General features: G+C 51.7%; 1 protein-coding gene across 1 annotated transcript in view; it reads right to left on the reverse strand.

Annotated features, from left to right (window-relative positions):
• TIMP2 (TIMP metallopeptidase inhibitor 2) overlaps positions 1–19394 on the reverse strand; it is a 73755-nt gene that overhangs the window by 52731 nt on the left and 1630 nt on the right. The gene's annotated exons all lie outside the window — the stretch shown is intronic.

Here is a 19394-nt window from a genome sequence, read left to right on the forward strand (position 1 = left end):
CCTGCGCTGGAAGGATCCTGGAAAGGTCATCTGGTCCCCGACTCAGGGAAGGGAGGCATTCTCCCCGCAGGAATGTTCTCAACCGCAGTCCACTGCCACCCCCCTACCCCCGCCCATTTTTGGAGTCCATTTCTCAGCCCTTGATGATTAATTTTATGTCAGCTTGATGGGCTAAGGGATGCTCAGATAGCTGGGAAAACGTGATTTCTGGGTGGGTCTGGGAGGGTGTCCTGGGAAGAGACTGGCATCTGAACCAGGGGACTGAGTAAGAAGATCCCTCCTCGCCAGGGTGGGCACCATCACTCAATCTATTGAAAGCCCCGACAGAACAAAGAGACAGAGGCAGAGGCAGGCAAACCCTCTCTCTGCAAGAGCTGGGACATCCAGGCTGGGCGCGGTGGCTCACGCCTGTAATCCCAGCACTTTGGGAGGCCGAGGCAGGTGGATCACCTGAGCTCAGGAGTTCGAGACCAGCCTAGCCAACATGGTGAAACCCCATCTCTACTAAAAATACAAAAATGATCCGGGCGTGGTGGCGCACACCTACAGTCCCAGCTACTCAGGAGGCTAAGGCAGGAGAATCGCTTGAACCGGGGAGGTGAAGTTTGCAGTGAGCCGAAATCGCACCACTGAACTCCAGCCTGAGCAACAAAGTGAGACTCCATCTCAAAAAAAAAAAAAAAAAAAAAGAGAGAGAAAGCTGGGACATCCACCTTCTGCCTTGGACCTCAGAGCTCCTGGGCCTCAGGCCTTTGGGCTCCAGGACTTACCCCAGTGGCCACCCCGCTTCTCAGGCTTTGAGACTCAGGCTGCATTACTGCACCAGTGACCCTGCTGCTCCAGCTCGCGGACAGCAGATTCCAGGACCTCCCAGCCTTCACACATGCATGAGTCAATTCCCACATAAATCCCATCTTACACAGCTGGATGGAGCCTATTGGTTCTGTTTCTCTGGGAAACCCTAATACGGCCCTATAGATACAAAATCTTCTATATGCTTCTTCCTCGGAGAAGATCCCTACACCTTTTATCCTCTCAGCGTGGCCTTGACACCCATCCTAAGGCAAGGGGAAAGGTTCTAGCGAGGAGGAAATAACACGGGGCCCAACAGGATGGCACGCTGGGCCTTCGATGGCCCTTGCAGAATGTCCGGCACGACTGCCAAGTGCTCGCCAGGTCTTTTCTGGACTGAGGACATCTCTCTCAAGCCTGGGCTCTCCTTACGCTGCCTTGGCAAGCCCTAGAAGGCAGCCCCATCCTCTGGATTAATCCGCCCTGCTAAATGTTCTCTCTGGCATGGGATTCACTATTGGCCTAAGGCCAACTCAGCCTTGAGAGTCTGGGTCCATACTATTGTTGACTGCAATTAGAACCACATATTAGCAAATGCTAGCTTTTAAAAATTACAGGTACAGGCAGACCTCAGACATACTGCGGGTTCAGTTCCTGCAGAATCACAATAAAGTGAATATTGCAATACAGTGAGTCACATGACTCTTCTGGTTTCCCAGTGCATATAAACATTATGTTTACATTGTACAGTAGCCCAGTAAGGGTGCAATAACATTATGTCTTATCAACGCACATACCTTAATTTACAAATACTTTATTGGCCAGGGCAGTGGCTCACGCCTGTCATCCCAGCACTTTAGGAAGCCAAGGCAGGTGGATGGCTTGACCCCAGGAGTTTGAGACCAGCCAGGCAACACAGTGAGATCCTACCTCTATAAAAAACTAAAAATAGCCAGGCATAGTGGTGCGTACCTGCAGTCCCAGCTACTCAGGAGGCTGAGGTAGGAGGATGGCTTAAGCCCAGAAGTTTGAGGCTGCAGTGAGCTAAGATCATGCCACTGCACTCCAGCCTGAGTGACAGAGCAAGGTCCTGCCTCAAAAAAAAGAAAAACCCAAAACTTGAAGAAATAAAAATAAAAATACTTTATTGCTTGAAAATGCTAACAATCATCTCGACCTTAGTGAGTCCTAATCTTTTTGCTGGTGGAGGGTCTTGCCTCCATGTTGATGGCTGCTGACTGATCAGGGGGGTGGCTGGTGCAGATTGGGGTTGGCTGCGGCAATTTCTTGTTTTTCCCTTTTTTTTTTTTTTTTTTTTGAGACAGAGTCTCGCTCTGTTGCCCAGGCTGGAGTACAGTGGTGCGATCTCGGCTCACTGCAACCTCCATCTCCCGGGTTCAGGCAATTCTTGTGCCTCAGCCTCCCGAGTAGCTGGGATTACAGGCACCCACCACCATACCCAGCTAATTTTTGTATTTTTAGTAGAGATGGGGTTTCACCATGTTGGCCAGGCTGGTCTTGAACTCCTGACCTCAGGTGATCCACCCGCCTCAGCCTCCCAAAGTGCTGGGATTACAGGCATGAGCCACTGTGTCTGGCCGGCCGTCCCACTTTCTTATTATTTGTGTGTTCACTTGGAGTAGCATTTTTTAATTTCCTTCACATTCACAACTTGGCTGTTTGGCACAAGAGGCCTAGCTGTCAGCCTGTCTTGGCTTTCAACACACCTTCCTCACTAAGCTTAATCATTCCTAGCTTTTGATTTAAAGTGAGAGACATCTTGCTCTGTCTCTCAAGCTTGAATGCAATGGTGTGATCTCGGCTCACTGCAGCCTAGAACTCTCAGGCTCAAGTGATCCTCCCGCGTCAGCCTCCTGAGTAGCTAGGACTACAGGCATGTGCCACCACACCCAGCTAAGTTCTTTAATTTTTTGCGGACATGGGGTCTTGTCGTGTTGTCCAGGCTGGTCTCAAACTCCTGGCCTCAAGGTGATCCTCCAGCCTCAGCCTCCCAAAGTGCTGGAATTACAGGCATGAGTCCCCACGCCCAGTCCCATTATAGGGTAATTAAGTGGCCTAATTTCAATATTGTTGTGTCTCAGGAAAGAGGGAGGCCTAGGCAGAGGGAGAGAGACCAGAAGCCGCCAGTTGGCGAGTTGGTGGAGTCATCTGAACACAGACAACATGGATCAATTGACTTTGCCATCTCATGTGGGCACAGTTCCTGGTGCCCCAAAACAATTACAACAGTAACACCAAAGACCACTGATCACAGATCACCATAACAGGTATGATAATAATGACAAAGTTTGAAATATCGCAAGAATTATTAAAATGAGACACAAACACATGAAGTGAACACATTATGTGGGGGAAAAAAATGGCATCGATAGACTCGCTCAACTCAAGAGTTGAGCCAGCCGTGATACTCAATTCATAAAAATGCAGTATCTGCAGAGCACAATATAGCAAAGTCCAGTAAAACAGGTGCGCCCATGGAATCCACGTTCATTCTAGAGCAGCTGGAAAATACACACTTGCCAAAGAAAGTCTAACGTCCCCTCATGGGTCCAAACGTTCTGGCCAGGTGTGTGGCTCACGTCTGTAGTCCCAGCACTCTGGGAGGCCGAGGTGGGAGGATCACTTGAGCTCAGGAGTTTGAGACCAGCCTGAACAACATGGTGAAACTCCATCTGTGCTAAAAATACAAAAACTTAGCTGGGCATAGTGGTGTGTGTCTGTGGTCCCAGCTACTTGGGAGGCTGAGGTGGGAGGATTGCTTCAGCCCAGGGAGCAGAGGTTGCAATGAGTGGAGATCGCACCACTGCACTCCAGCCTGCGTGACAAAGCGATACACTGTCTCAAAAACAAAAAAGAAAAAGCTATACCATGTGATGCCTGCAGAGCATCTGATGCTGTGATTTATTTAACCACACCCCTGCTACTGTATATATAGGTGTTTCTAACATTTCCCTAAGATAAGCAAGACGGAGATGAATATCCTTGCAGCTAAATACTTCCATGTGTCCTAAATTATTTCCCTCAGAAAAACTCCAAGATATAGGGCTGCCTGATCAAAGGGAAGACTTATTTTTAAAGTCCTTGATCACTGCTGCCAAAATGCCCTTCCATGCCTCTCAACTACTCAAGTTAAGGCAAAATATACCTGTCGCCAAGCCCTTCCGAGGGCAACACGCCTCTTGGCCAAAAGGAGCAAAGTGATGTTAAGTCCAAAGCTGTGAAATCTAATCCTCTTCCCAGAGACTCGAGCCAGGATCATTCCCCTTGGATTCCTGGCACTGCCACTCTGTGGGTGACCTTGGGCAAGTCATTGGCTGCTCCCCATCCAAACACCTGCCTCACCTCCCGCGCAGAGCCATTGTAAATAAGGAAGATGTGAAGTCCTTTGTGCTGAAAAGCCCTCAACAATATTTTTACGCATTTGCCTGGTTGTTTTATCCCTGCTTTCCAGAACTAGTGCACAGAAGGGAAGACCACGACAGACTGTTCCGTTATTCCCTGACCTGGAGCCAACTGAGCCAAGTGGATAAGACCTCACAACGGACAGTCAGGCCAGCGATGCTCATCCCAGCTCCACCCTGACCCCGTTCCTCTTGGCATACTCAGTTTCTGCCTGGGCTGGGGAGGCTGGTCCTTGGCTTCTGGGGTCAGCTCAGGATTGAGGATGAAATGCGAGGAGCACCCTCAGAAGAGAAAGTGCTGAACCAGAAGCCCAGGAGAGTCATGTGTGTGCATGTCCATCTAAGCCTTTGCCCCAAAACAGTAGGTAAGTCAGGTGCAGTGGCTCATGCCTAAAATCTTAGCACTTTGGGAGGCTGAGGTGGGAGGATCACTTGAACCCAGGAGTTCGAGACCAGACTGGGCAACATAGTGAGATCTGGTTTCTAAACATAAAAATAATTTTAAAAATTAGCCAAGTGTGGTGGCACACACCTGCAATCCCAGCTACTCGGGAGGCTGAAGTGGGAGGATTGCTTGAGCCCAGGTGGTTAAAGCTACAGTGAGCTAGGATCACGCCACTGCACTCCAGCCTGGGCGACAGAGCAAGACCCTCATCTCTTAAAAAAAAAAAAAAAAAAAAAGATAAATCAAGAAGCCCACGTGTCCCCAGAGCTCTCCTGCCACAGTGTCATCACATGCCTTCTGAGCATAATAATCCCCCGGACCTGAAGCCCATGAGTGACCCCCCACCCAGTCCTTTCTCCCTAATGTCACATCAAGTGCTGTGTCACTGAAGCACCCTGTACCCCATCACGTGGTGCCAGAGGCCTGGCCATGGTGCAGCTGGACCCCCAGCTGCCGTGTGACCGTGGGCAAACGGATTATGTCACCTTCCTAGTGTTAGAGACCCAGTGGTGATGAATGTCCTCTGTACCTAGGGTCACTGTAAGGCTCGGGTCTCATCAGGTTTCTGTACATGCTCTAGATGTGCAGCGTCATGCTACCGACACTCCAAGTAGCCGGCCTTACTGGCACTCCTGGCTTTCTCCCTTGTTCCCACCCCCCACAACATTACGGGACCCAGGCTGGGCACTGTGACCCAGGCAATATGGATTCTCAACTAGCTGGAGCAAACAGGGAACTAGGGCACAGCAAAGGCAGAGTCACACACCCGGAGATGGAGTGTCTGTCTAGTACTGGGATCCAGTGTGATGCTTTAAGGAACACACCTGCCATCCTTATGTGAGCTGGGTTGGGCCTTTCTTTTTAATGGACACATAATAATTGTAATATTTACGGTGTATATAGTGATGTTTAGATACATACAATGTATAGTGATCAGATCAGGGTAGTTAGCACAGTCATCGTCTCAAGCATTTCTTTCTTTGTGGTAGGAACATTCAATGTCCTCCGAGCTATTTGAAACTATACAATATACTATTGTTAATTTCTTTTTATTTATTTATTTATTTATTTTGAGACATGGAGTCTCGCTCTGTAGCCCAGGCTAGAGTGCGGTGGCGTGATCTCAGCTCACTGCAACCTCCACCTCCCGGGTTCAAGCGATTCTCCTGCCTCAGCCTCCCGAGTAACTGGGATCACAGGTACACACCACCATGCCTGGCTAATTTTTATATTTTTAGTAGAGATGGGGTTTCACCATGTTGGCCAGGCTGGTCTCGAACTCCTGGCCTCAGGTGATCCGCCCACCTTGGCCTCCCAAAGTGCTGGGATTAAAGGTGTGAGCCAGCGCCTGGCCTATTGTTAATTACATTAATCCAACAGTGACACGGAACACTGTAACTCATTCCTCCTATCTAGCTGTAATTTTGTATCCTTTAACAAATCTCTCCCTCTCTCCTCCCCCAACCCTTCCCAGACTCTAGTATTCTCTGTTCTACTTTTGACTTCGATGAGATCAACTTTTCTTTTTTTTAGCTTTCCCATATGAGTGAGAACATGCCATGTTTAACTTTCTGTTCCTGGCTTATTTCACTTAACGTCTTCCAGTTCCATTCATGTTGCTGCAAATGACAGGATTTCATTCTGTTGTATGGCTGAGTAGTATTTCATTGTGTAGATGTACCAACATCCACAATGAAATACTATTTCATTCTTTAGCCATTCATCTGTTGTTGGACACTGAGGTTGATTCCATATCTTGGCTATTGTGAACAGTGCTGCCAGGACCATGGGGGTGCAGGTGTCTCTCTGATGCACTCATTCCCTTTCCTTTGGATAAATGCCCAGTCGTGGGACTGCTGGATCATATGGCGGTTCTATTTGTAGTTTTTTGAGGAACCTCCACCATAGTGACTGTACTACTTTACATTCCCACCCACAGCATATACGAGTTCCCTTTTCTCCCCTTCCTTGCCTGAGCTGGGCCTTTCTGATCATCTGTCCCCATCCCTTGAACTCTTGATCTGGACTGAGGGAAGAAGGGTGGCAGAGGCGAGCTGGGGAGCAGGAAGGAACCAGGCTATCGCAGGAGAAACAGAACATTGCGAGCCAGCCGTGTGGAATGGAAAGGGGAAGCCGGTCTTCCTGTCTCACACTCCTGCCTTTCTTCCTTAAGGGCTCCTTGGACAGAGACTGCAGGTTTCTCAGAAGCACTGTCCAGGATCTCAACATTCTAGGAGGGGCTGGGACAAACTAACTAACTATTGAGCCCCTCCAGTGCTTTTTTTTTTTTTGAGACAGAGTCTCACTCTGTCGCCCAGGCTGGAGTGCAGTGGCATGATCTCAGCTCACTGAAACCTCCGCCTGGGTTCAAGTGATTCTCCTGCCTCAGCCTCCCGAGTAGCTGGGATTACAGGTACCCACCACCATGCCCAGCTAATTTTAAAAATATTTTTAGTAGAGATGGAGTTTCGCCATGTTGGCCAGCCTTGTTTCAAACTCCTGACCTCAAGTGATCCATCCACCTCGGCCTCCAAAAGTGCTGAGATTATAGGCATGAGCCACCCCGCCCAGCCTCCACTTGACTCACTCATCAAAAATTTAATCTTGGCAGGGCGTGGTGGCTCACGCCTATAATCCCAATACTTTGGGAGACCGTGGCAGGTGGATCATTTGAGGTCAGGAGTTCAAGACCAGCCAGGCCAACATGGTGAAACCCTATCTCTACTAAAAATACAAAAAAAAAAAAAATTGAGCTGGGCATGGTGGCACACGCCTGAAATCCCAGCTAATGTGGAGGCTGAGGCAGGAGAATTGCTTGAAGCTGGGAGACAGAGGATGCAGTGAGCCAAGACTGCCACTGCACTCCAGCCTTGACGACAGAGTGAGACTCTGTCTCAAAAAAAAAAAATATTAATCTCCCATGGCACCACACTGAAGAGTCTGATCCTGCTTTTACAGAAGAGGAAACCGAGGCTCAGAGAGGCACACAGTCGGGATTCAGAACCAGTCCCACTTGACTCCAAAGCCCAGGCTCTTTCCTCCAATACTTTTCATGTCGTCTCTTTTCTCTGAAATGTCCATTTCCTCATTCTGTCCTTGGTTAAGCAGCAGCTGCTGGCAGGTGCTCTGACCAGGCCTCTGCTACTAGGATGGGCCTTGGCAAAGCCTGCCCTACTGCCAGTTTGCTTTGCCACGTCTGTGCCAGGAAAGCCCAATCAATCTCTCCCGATTACAGATCAGAAAGGGCCAAATAAACTCTCAACCCAAGCCAGATGCTGTCCCTAAAGATGCAGTAGGGGGGTCTCGGTACCCACAGAACATCCCACCACAGAAAGCCAGGCTCCAGCCTGAAAGTCCATCTTCCCTGCTCTAGCCCACCCGTGCGCTCAAGAGCACAGAAGAGGCGGGTGAAGGCATCGCATCTTCAGCATCAGCTTGGAGAATGACACCCTGCAGGTTCCACTTCTTCCCAGGCCACCTGCTTGATTCTGGAAAGCAGGGAACAGGCAATCCGGGGAGAGAGGAGCCAACCACACAAGGACTGGGAAGCCCAGACCTGTGCCATCAGCCTGCGATGACTTAGGCTGGGGATCCGAAAAGGTTTCTATGAACAGCCAGCTGTTAAGTAATTTAGACTTTGAGGCCCATATAGTCCTTGATCACCGCCATTCAACTCTGCTGCTATAGGACAAAAGCCACGTGGGTTTGGCCTTACCAGTGGGCGAGGCTGTGTTCCAATAAAACTTTATTTACAATAGGCCAGGCACAATGGCACAAGCCTGTAATCCCAGTACTTTGGGAGGCCGAGGCAGGCAGATCACCTGAGGTTGGGAGTTCCAGACCAGCCTGGCCAACATAGTGAAACCCTGTCTCTACTAAAAATACAAAAATTAGCTGGGTGTGGTGGCAAAAAGAAAAAAACATATTTACAACAACAGGCCATCAGCCCAGCAGTGGGTCTAGTTTGCCAACTGCAGGAAAAAGCCAGCAACATTTTGGGAGGCCGACTGCCGGCTACAGGACCTCGCCATACCAATAAGGGCTGAGACCCGTGGCTCTGCAGGGCTCTAACAACAGCGTTTGACCTGAGTCTATGTGGGGAAACATCAGGTGAACAAACGCTGAGGCCCTACTCTGGAAGCTGCAAAATTAGAGACGATGGCTGCGCGGCTCTGTGAATGTACTCAAACCACTGAACTGTGCACTTCAGAGGAGTGACCTCATGGTATGTGAATTACACCTCAATAAAGCAGCTCAAAAGCAGGCTGGGTGCTGTGGTTCACGCTTGTAATCCCAGTGCTTTGGGAGGCCGAGGTGGGAAGACGGCTTGAGCCCAGGCGTTCCGGACTAGATTAGGCAACATGGCAAAACCTCGTCTCGACAAAAAATGTAAAAATTAGCTGGGTGTGCTGGCATGCTCCTGTAGTTCCAGCTACTTGAGAGGCTGAGGGAGGAGGATTGCTTAAGCCCAGGAGTTTGAGGCTACAGTGAGCCATGATCATGCCACTGCACTCCAGCCTGGGTGACAGAGCAAGAACCTGTCTCAGAAAAAAACCAAAAAAACAAAAAACAGGCCAGGCACGGTGGCTCACATCTGTAATCCCAGCTACTCTGGAGGCTGAGGCAGGAGAATTGCTTAGACCCAGGAGGCGGAGGTTGCAGTGAGCCAAGATTGCACCACTGCACTCCAGCCTGGGCCACGGAGCGAAACTCTGTCTCGGGGGAAAAAAAAAAATTCTAGGCAATGGATACAATCAGGGCGACTTTTCTTTCTTTTTGCTTAAGTGTCTTTTCCATGATTAACACGTATAGTTGTGTAATTATTTTAAAGTTAGAAGGCATTTGGGACATGAATGGAGAGACAGAGAAGTTTTCTTTAGGATGGAGAGAGGCGGAAGGGACGGCTTCCTCCGCGAGGGTACAAGGGCTGACCTGGGAGAGCAGGCAGCTGCGACTAACGCTAGGGCCTGCCTGACTTCCCCTTGAGTCCTCAGAGGCACAGGTTATAAGCCAATGTTTTATTGCTTCTTGAGAACATTATTGGCATTCATCTGCCTTCAAAACTTTGGCTATGCTTTTATTTATTTATTTATTTATTTATTTATTTATTTATGAGATGGAGTCTAGCTCTGTCTCCCAAGCTGGAGAACAATGGCCTGATCTCGGCTCACTGCAACCTCCGCCTCCCGGGTTCAAGTGATTCTCCTGCCTCAGCCTCTTGAATAGCTGGGATTACAGGCACCCGCCACCATGCCCGGCTAATTTTTGTATTTTTAGTAGAGATGGGGTTTCATGATGTTGGCCAGGCTGGTCTCGAACTCCTGACCTCAGGTGATCCACCCACCTTGGCCTCCCAAAGTGCTGGGATTACAGGGACGAGCTACTGCACCCAGCCGAGCTGTTTTTTTGTTTTCTTTATAGACAGAGTGTTGCTCTGTCCCCCAGGCTGGTACAATCATAGCTCACTGCAGCCTCAAACTCCTGGGCTCAAGTGATCCTCTCACTTCAGCCTCCCGAGTAGCTAGGACTACAGGCACGTGCCACCACCCCTGGCTAATTTTTAAAATTTTAATTTATTTTATGTAGAGATGAGGTCTTGCTGTGTTGCCTAGGCTTATCTGGAACTCCTGGGCTCAAGTGATCCTCCCGCCTCAGCTTCCCAAAGTGCTGGGATTACAGGCGTAAGCCACCGCGCCTGGCCAGTCTGGGCTTTTTTTTTTTTTTTTTTTTTTTTTTAAGATGGAGTCTTGCTCTGTCGCCCAGGCTGGCATGCAGTGGCGCGATCTCAGCTCACTGCAACCTCCACCTCCTGGGTTCAAGTGATTCTCCTGCCTCAGCCTCCTGAGTAGCTGGGATTACAGGTGCCCGCCACCACGCCCAGCTAATTTTTGTATTTTTAGTAGAGATGGGGTTTCATGATGTTGGCCAGGCTAGTCTCAAACTCCTGACCTCAGGTGATCCACCCACCTCGGCCTCCCAAAGTGCTGGGATTACAGGCGTGAGCCACTGCGCCCGGCCCAGTCTGGGCTTTTGAAAGCACTATGCTCTGAACATTTTTCTAGGTCATAAACACAAATCTGTAATATCATTTGAAATATATGCTCACTCTGTTGCGGCAGGGAGAAAGCTTAATTGATTTAGCTTATCTCCAGCAGACAGGCAAACCTCATGAACAAGGCCAGCCTCAGGAGCTCCTCGCCCTTCTCAGTGGCTCCATCCGTCACCGGTAGAGCTCCAGCCCAGCTCCACAGCCTAGACCATCCTTCCCCAAGCCAACGTCAGTCTCAATCAGCACCATTCTGTTGATGTACCTCCTTTTAAAAGCCGTCTTTTTTTTTTTTCTTTTTTTTTTGAGACAGAGTCTCACTCTGTCATCCAGGCAGGAGTGCAGTGGTGTGATGTCGGCTCACTGCAACCTCTGCTTCCCAGGTTCAAGCGATTCTCATGCCTCAGCCTCCCGAGTAGCTGGGATTACAGGCGTGCACCACCACGCCCAGCTAATATTTTTATTTTTAGTAGACATGGAGTTTCACCATGTTGGCAAGGCTGGTCTTGAACTCCCGACCTCAGGCGATCCACATGCCTCGGCCTCCCCAAGTGCTGGGATCCCAGGCGTGATTCTACCGTGCCTGGCCTAAAAGCTATCTCTTCTTTTACTCTGCTATTTGCTAGCCAGCTGACCCTGAGCAGGTTCCTTAGTGGGCCTGTGCCTCCGTTGGATCGTCTGTACAATGGGGATGAGGATAGGGAAGGAAATGGGTTGACATTAGTGAAGAGCAAGAACATACCTCCAAGCCCTTGGCACCTCTGCCAGCTGCTATTGTTGCCATAGTCATTATCACCATGTCATGATTCACCTCCCTGGCTGCTCCCAGGCCTCCCTCAGGGCGGGGTGGGGAGGAACAAGAACACAAAGACAGGGAGAGCCAGGGTTTGATGCAGAAAGAGCTGGTGTCCCCCACTAGCTCCGAGAGCTTCCTGGGAGGCAGGAAATTCGCCTCTCCTTTTTGGCGGTGTGGAATCGGAGGCAGACAGAGGCCACCTGTCCCAGATCGCTCTGCTGGACTCAATCTGGGGCCAGCATTTGACCCCTGCTCACCCTGTTTGCTATGAATGTCAGTTCCCCTCGCTACTGCTGGCTCCCTTCCCCCTCAACGCTCCGTTTCCTGTTCCCTCCAAGGCCCCGTTACACAATTTCCACTGTCTGCTGAAGTTCTAGCTCAAATCCCTCTCGCCGAGACTTTCTGGTCACCAGATTCCAGCAGAACTCAACAGAGACCTCTACCCACCTGAGCTCCTGACCAGGTTAGAGGGCATCTGGCTCCCGGGCACTGGGTCAAGCTCCAGAGGCATCTCCTTCTGTGTCTGCCCGCGACCCACGGCCCCGCTCAGGGCCTGCCTTCCATCTCCTGGGTCTTCCCCAGTGCAGGTGGGAGCTCTGCTCCCCTGGTAACCGCGAGCCTCTCAACACCACCTTCTTCCTCAATGTCATCCCCCTCCTGTCTGCCCCCTCTCCCCCAGTGCAGGGGCCATAAAGCCTTCCCCGGAGTCCCACTGCCGGGACCCACTGCCCGGCCTCCAGGCTTTGCTACTCTGCCTGGGCTCAAGCCTGGCCATACTTTGTTCTAATGACTCTGTCTCCCTGTGGTACACTCTCTACCACAGCCACCCTGGGCTCCCCACACCCACCCCAGGACCTTTCCTCAGAGCTCTGATAAGATCCACCCCTCAGGACCCACAATCTCAACAGTGTCCTAACCTCGATAACAGTCTCTAGCAAGAGGTGCAGCCTGCAAGATGATCTTCGCATTTCTGCGCTCACTTCCTTGAAGACGGGCACCATGGCTTTGGAGTTCGAGACCAGCCTGGCTGACAGGGTGAAACCCGGTCTCTACTAAAAATACAAAAATTAGCTGGGCATGGCAGCGCACACCTGTAATCCCAGCTACTCTGGAGGCTAAGGCAGGAGAATTGCTTGAACCCAGGAGGCGGAGGTTGCAGTGAGCCAAGATCGCACCACTGCATTCCAGCCTGGGCGACAGAGCAAAACTCCGTCTTAAAAAACTAAATAAATTCCTTGAGACACTTGCCATAGTATTTTTGTGTATGGTAGGCACCCAAATTCTATTGTAAAACAAAATATAAAACCCTTAAGTGAATAAATTCTGTAAGAAACAGGTATTTAAGACATAGACACCAGGCCCTTCCTAACTGGTGAGGTCTGGAGTTCCCTCAGGCCATGTGTGGTCCAGCTGTGATCAGAGTTTGAGATGAAAGAGCAGCTGCCGTCTACCAAGGACGCCTTCCTCATGGAAGACAACCACAGAACCTCCCAGGTCTTTGGAGCCATCCCTGAGACCAGCCTGGAGGCCAAAGGACACTGATGGCATCCTTTCCCCAGAGCTGGTTACAGATCTGCCTTGGACTCCCCTCGTGGTGGTAGTGTCTGAGCGGACCCTGGCTGCCCAGGGCAGCCAAGTGCAGAATGAGGGTGGAAGAGGAGAGAAAGGCAAGATCGTTACCATCGCTCAGCTCTGAGACTAGGCAGATACTCACAGTAAACAGAAGACTTGAAACCTATAAAAAGACACCTTTTAAATGGCAGTGACTTGACCTTTGGAGGGCCACAGGCACCTTTCAGAAGTTGGTGGCTGCCACTGTCCACAAAAAAACACACACGCGCGCGCGCGCGCACACGCACACGCACACACACACACACACACACACACACAACTTCACTTACAGTTTCCGGGCTTGTGACCACTCCCAAACCCGCCAGGCCTATCTCTGGCTGGGTGTTCATACACTCCGAGTTAAGACCCCTCTTTTTTTTTTTTTTTTTTTTTTTGAGACAGAGTCTGGCTCTGTCGCCCAGGCTGGAGTGCAGTGGCACGATCTCGGCTCACTGCAAGCTCCGCCTCCCGAGTTCACGTCATTCTCCTGCCTCAGCCTCCCAAGTAGCTGGGACTACAGGCGCCCGCCACCATACCCGGCTAATTTTTTGTATTTTTTAGTAGAGACGGGGTTTCACCATGTTAGCTGGGATGGTCTCGATCTCCTGACCTTGTGATCCACCCGCCTGGGCCTCCCAAAGTGCTGGGATTACAGGCGTGAGCCACCATGCCTGGCCAAGACCCCTCTTTTATAAAGACTGTTCCTCAATTTGCTTCTTAGCGCAAACACACTCTCAACCTGACTTGCTGGGGCTCCGGAAGCTTTCCCTGGGCTCCAGTCTGACCTGGCTGACTGGGGAGTAGCTCAGCCCTCAGTTGTAAGGTGGGATTCATCGGGGCGGGGTCTCTGTACCCTTCCCTCTGCCGCTGCACAGCCACGCCCCCAACAAATGCACAAGGGCACCAGGGCGTCAGGGCACAGGCTCCAGGGACTCCAGCCTGCTCAGACTGCAGGGGTCCAGGCAGGTGGGCCCTGGGAGGTCCTGGGGACACCAGCTTAATCCTGCCTGCCACTCTGAGACATCCATGCTCCTGACCATCTCTTCACTGGGAAGTCTGGGTCTGCCCCCCTTCCCTCCTCCCAGCAATCTCAGGGCAGCTCATCTGCCTGCTTACTCCACCCCCCGACACTGAGGTGGTCAGAGTCTCCACACTTTCTGTTCAGACCCATGGGCAACAAAAACAAAACCTTGGCCAAGCACTCACAATATCAGATATTCATTAAAAAAGTAAATATAGGCCAGGCACCGTGGCTCACACCTGTAATCTCAGCACTTTGGGAGGCCAAGGTGGGCAGATCACTTGAGCTCAGGAGTTCGAGACCAGCCTGGGCAACATGGCGAAACTCCATCTCTACAAAAAATTCAAAAATTAGCTAGGCGTGGTGGCTGCTTAGGAGACTGAGGTGGGAGGATCGCTCGGGCCCAGGAAGTTGAAGCTGCAGTGATCTGTGATTGCACCACTGCACTCCAGCCTGGGTGACACAGTGGGACTCCGTCTCAAAAAAGTAAAAATAAAAATTTTATTCAGAGTACAACTCTGAATCCATATGCTAACTATTCATAACATTCTTAGCACCAAGGCTGTACTGGGCACCCCTCTGGAGACGACTGGTCTATGCCAACTTTGGCGGGCGGCAGCAGCACCTGGAGAGTCCTGAAACTCCGGTGCCACCCCCAGGCCCACTCCAGCACACGGAGTTAGGTGGCTGCCCTCTACCAGGCCCCCTGGGCAACGCCCGCTGTCATTCCACAGCCAGAACATCCTTGGTGGCTGCGTGGGCCCCGGGATGGAATGCAGATGTCACATGACAAGCCAGAGCAGTAACATTTGGCCCCAATCTCCTTGTGGGTCCACCTGAATCCCCAGGCTCCTCTTTGGCCTATTCTGTACCCAGAACTCTCACCTTTCCTGGGGCAGTTGGTCCCTTGGCTTAGAACACCTGTGCACACCCCACCCTGCTGCCGCTAAATGACCGGGGGTTACGGTCCCCAGCGCCATCCTCCAGATGCGGCTTCTTCACCCTCCCTAACCTTGATTTCTTCACTCTGCCCTCCCCTCTTGAAAAAGACCATCTGCTGGGTGTGGTGGCTCACGCCTGTAATCTCAACACTTTGGGAGGCCGAGGCGGGCGGATCACGAGGTCAGTAGATCGAGACCATCCCGGCTAACACGGTGAAACCCCGTCTCTACTAAAAATTCAAAAAAATTAGCCGGGCGTGGTGGCGGGCACCTGTAGTCCCAGCTACTCGGGAGGCTGAGGCAGGAGAATGGCATGAACCTGGGAGGCGGAGGTTGCAGTGAGCAAAGATAGCGCCACTGCACTCCAGCCTGGGGACAGAGCGAGACTCTGTCTCAAAAAAAAAAGCAAAAGAAAAAAAGACCATCCTAGCCACGCAGCCACTTGCCCTCCGTCTCTAGTTTGTGAGCCTGTGCGTGCACCGGGGGACAGAGGGAGCGTCCAGGGCATGCACCCCTCCTGCCCCTGCCACTGCCACGTCTGCCTGTCTTTGCTTCCTTCTTATCTCCTCCTCCCTGCTGTTGCATCCATCCTCGCAGCTGCCTGGGAAGCCTCGGAGAGACCTCTTTGTTGTTTCGGAACCCAAGAGGTTCACCCCTACACGCGACCCCCACTGCATCGAGTCAGTGGTTCTGCATCAGGACTGGAGACGGCTGCCTGCACCTCTCAGTCTCCCAGGAGTCATCTATGCCCTGTTCTCCATGTGCTCAGACGTCGCCACAGAGTCTGAACCTCTCAGCCCACACCAGTGGCATCTACCTGGCAACCTGGCTGCGACAGCAGGGAGGAGGGAGGCAGTACCCAAGCTCACCTGCAGCTCACAAACCACAGGCCGGGACTGCGTAAGTGGCTCTGCACCCCCAGAAGGGTGCAAATGGCGGAGGCCCAAGAGGCTCCCAGGCTGGCACTGTCCTCAGATCCCAGATAGGGAGAAACGTGTGTTGTCCGGAGAGCTCCTTCCAGCACCTGCCATACCTCCAGGCTGCGCACAGCTCTCCCTGCTCTTCCAGTCCCCCTGCCTTGGGAGCTGCCAGTAATTCAGGGGCCAGTGACTCCCCTGACAGATCCTGTCCCTCCAAGGACACTGTTCAAAACCAAGCCGAAGAGCCTCAGTTCTCCCCACAGCTCCCTCCTCAACCTACCATGGGCCTTCTATCCTCACATCTTGCAAATACATTTCACATTGTCACATGATTACTCCTGAATTTTGGTTATTTCGAAAGTTTATCTGTTGTTAATTATTTACCGAAACCACACTAAGTGGACTGACTTTATACCACACCCGGGCAGTTGAGGAGGGGAGGCCTGCTCACCACGCTGGGCAGCAGGAACCCCCTTCCACACTGCCTGGTGCCGAGATGTGCCAGCCCCTGCCTCCCCCACCACAGGGACAATGTCTTGCTTCTCCCTTGACATCCCCCGGGACAGAGGCAGCCACTCCATAATTGCTTGTTGAAACACAGACAAGCCCAATATGAAAATCAAGATGAACAAAACTGACAATACAGATCAATCACATACTTCGCACAACGAGTCGCCAAGTTTCTTTAAAAAGCACCACCGCCGCCCCCTCGCATAGAAGGCCTGACCCAGCTCACATGAATCTGACGCTGTGTTGCTTTTCCTGAGCACGTGTCCTGAAGACAGAGCCATTTTTGACTGTGTGCTGTGTGTTTTCTGGGGTGGCCCCTACTATCTGTCTGGTCCCTGTCACTGTGTCCCCCAGGAACCAGGTCACCCTTGGCTGTTCACCCCAGGAAATAGCAGGTGTTCCCCTCTTGGTTGTGGACCCCTCTCTAGCTGGAGCTGGAGCTCCTCGGGGGGTTTGCAGAGGACAGTTTCTGGAGATGGGGACATGTGAGGAAGATGTCATCCCAGAGGTCTTCTAGGATAATGTGTGGCTTTAGGTACTGCCACCCAAGCCACAGGAGAGGTTTTATTCTCTGCATCCAGAGAGCTCTTGGCTTTACCCTTGAGTCCAGAAACGGGCCCAAGCAGCCCGAGTCTGCCAAGTAGCTCAGCTGGCTAAGTGGCTCCAGGCATGGTACTGCCTGAATGGTGAGCCCAAAGCTAATTTCCAGCCAGATCCCTGTAGCTGTGCAGGCTGGCAGTAGATGTGAAAGATTTCACTGGGTGAGAGGGAGCCGGGCCAGCAGCGCGTTTGAATAGTGCTGTAACTGAGACACAAAATGCTTCCCGTTCGTGCTGGCCTTGCTGGAAAGGACAAGGACCTGGGGCCTTCCAGGAAGAAATCAGGTCACCTCTTACCATCCCTTATCCTAAACATCACCACCTCATCATGAATTATCTTTGCCGACCACAGTTCCGGTCCTACCAGCTGCAAGAGCTGCTAGGGAGATACCTCCCAGAAATCCTCAGCTGGGCAGACAGAAATCTGACTGTTTCTTAAGCCAATTGCCTCTTATAGACACCAAGCCATTTAACAAGCCTGCATGCAGCGAAGAGTAAAAGGAGCCAGCTTGCCACATAACAAGCCAGCCTTTATTAACCCCCACTGTACCCCCTTTCTGAGACCCCTGGGTCACAGCCCTGGTTAAATCACCTGTGGGCCTTTTAAAACTGCAAAAGCCGAAGTCTGAGCAAGACCCTCTGTATCTGCAAAGAGACCCAGACCTGAGCAATCTTTAAGAATCTTCCAGGCAATTCTGCTCTGAGCCAGAATGTGGAACCATTGCTGAGAAAGTCACAAACCTGCATCACTTCGAGGAGAATCGAACACTAGAGAATAGACAGGCCACTGTCGTCCCTGTGGGATTTGTTCCGGGGCCCTACCCTGGGATGTCCTGGGTTGTTTATCCCAAGTTGGTTGAGCACGGAAAGGGTGACTGGGAATAAGAGAAGGCAGGCTGGTGTATGGGCTGAATTGTGTCCCCCCTCAAATGCACATCTAGTCAGATCCTATGAATATGACCTTATTTGGAAATAGGGTATTTGTTGATATATCAAGATGAAGTCATACTGGATTAGGGTGGGCCCTAAATCCAATGGCTGCTGTCCTTAGAAGAACAAGGCAATTTGGCCGGGCGCGGTGGCTCACACCTATAATCCCAGCACTTTGGGAGGCTGAGGCAGGCGGATCACCTGAGGCCAGGAGTTCGAGACCAGCCTGGCCAACATGGCGAATTCCTGTCTCTACTAAAAATACAAAAAATAAGCCGGATGTGGTGGCAGGTGCCTGTAACCCCAGCTACTTGGGAGGCTGAGGCAGGAGAATTGCTCGAACCCAGGAGGCGGAAGCTGCAGTGAGCCGAGATTGCGCCATTGCACTCCAGCCTGCTGTCTCCAAAAAAAAGGAACAGGGAAATCTGGACAGAGAGACACACAAGAGAGGCGGCCGTGTGAAGACAGAGGCGGAAATGGAAGTGATGTGTCTACACACCAAGGAACATCAAGGAGAGAGGCCTGGAAGAGAGTCTCCCTCACAGCCTCCAGAAGGAACTAGCTCTGCGGACACCTTTTCAGACTTCTGGCCTCCTGAGCTACAGAGAATCGATTCCTGTTCTTTTAAGCCCCCCAATTTGTGGTCATTTGTCACAGCGGCCACAGAAAGCAAATGCCCTGAGCTCTGCAGTGCACCTCTGGCATCTGACTGGGCCTCTGGGCTGGGATGGGGTGAAAAGTTTTAGCTACAGGATGATTTTGATGCAAAGATTTAGACACAAATGCCAGGCAACCCAGAAGAGGAGAGTGCCGTGCCAAGCATGAAGGAGGCGGGAGGCACGCACTGCAGCCCTCCACCCTCTGCCATCCTGGATCCACACCCCACGCAGAAACAGCTCCCAGCTCAGTGGCCGCCTTAACTTATGCCAAGCAAGGACAGAGTGGCTGCCTGGACATTCTCCCACACAGCTGAGGAGTGTGTGTGTGGGGCGGGGTGGGGGTGGGGCAGGGGGGAGGGGTCCCAAGGCCCAGCTCCTACAAATCCAACTCCCAGGTCCTTTTCTCGGCAGCCTCCTTCTGGGTCTTCTACATCCTGCCCCACCACGTGCTGGTCAGCCAAGGAGCCTGGACAGGCCTGCACTCCTCGTGGACCCCCAGAGAAAGGCCCATTATGGCTCCCTCATCAAAGGAGCCTCTCCTTCACCCCCAAATCTTGCTGAGCACCAAGGCTAAACTGGAGAAAAGACCTCATTTCCCCCAAACTGGGTTCTGTGGAAACTGTGACACGGGCACACACCAAGCCCTCCACCCAGGTGGCCTGAGCCGCCTGAGACCTGTGATCTCAGTAGACCGGTGCAACT

Source organism: Pongo pygmaeus, chromosome 19 (genome assembly GCF_028885625.2).
Source record: "Pongo pygmaeus isolate AG05252 chromosome 19, NHGRI_mPonPyg2-v2.0_pri, whole genome shotgun sequence".
In the NCBI taxonomy this organism is placed as follows: domain Eukaryota; kingdom Metazoa; phylum Chordata; class Mammalia; order Primates; family Hominidae; genus Pongo; species Pongo pygmaeus.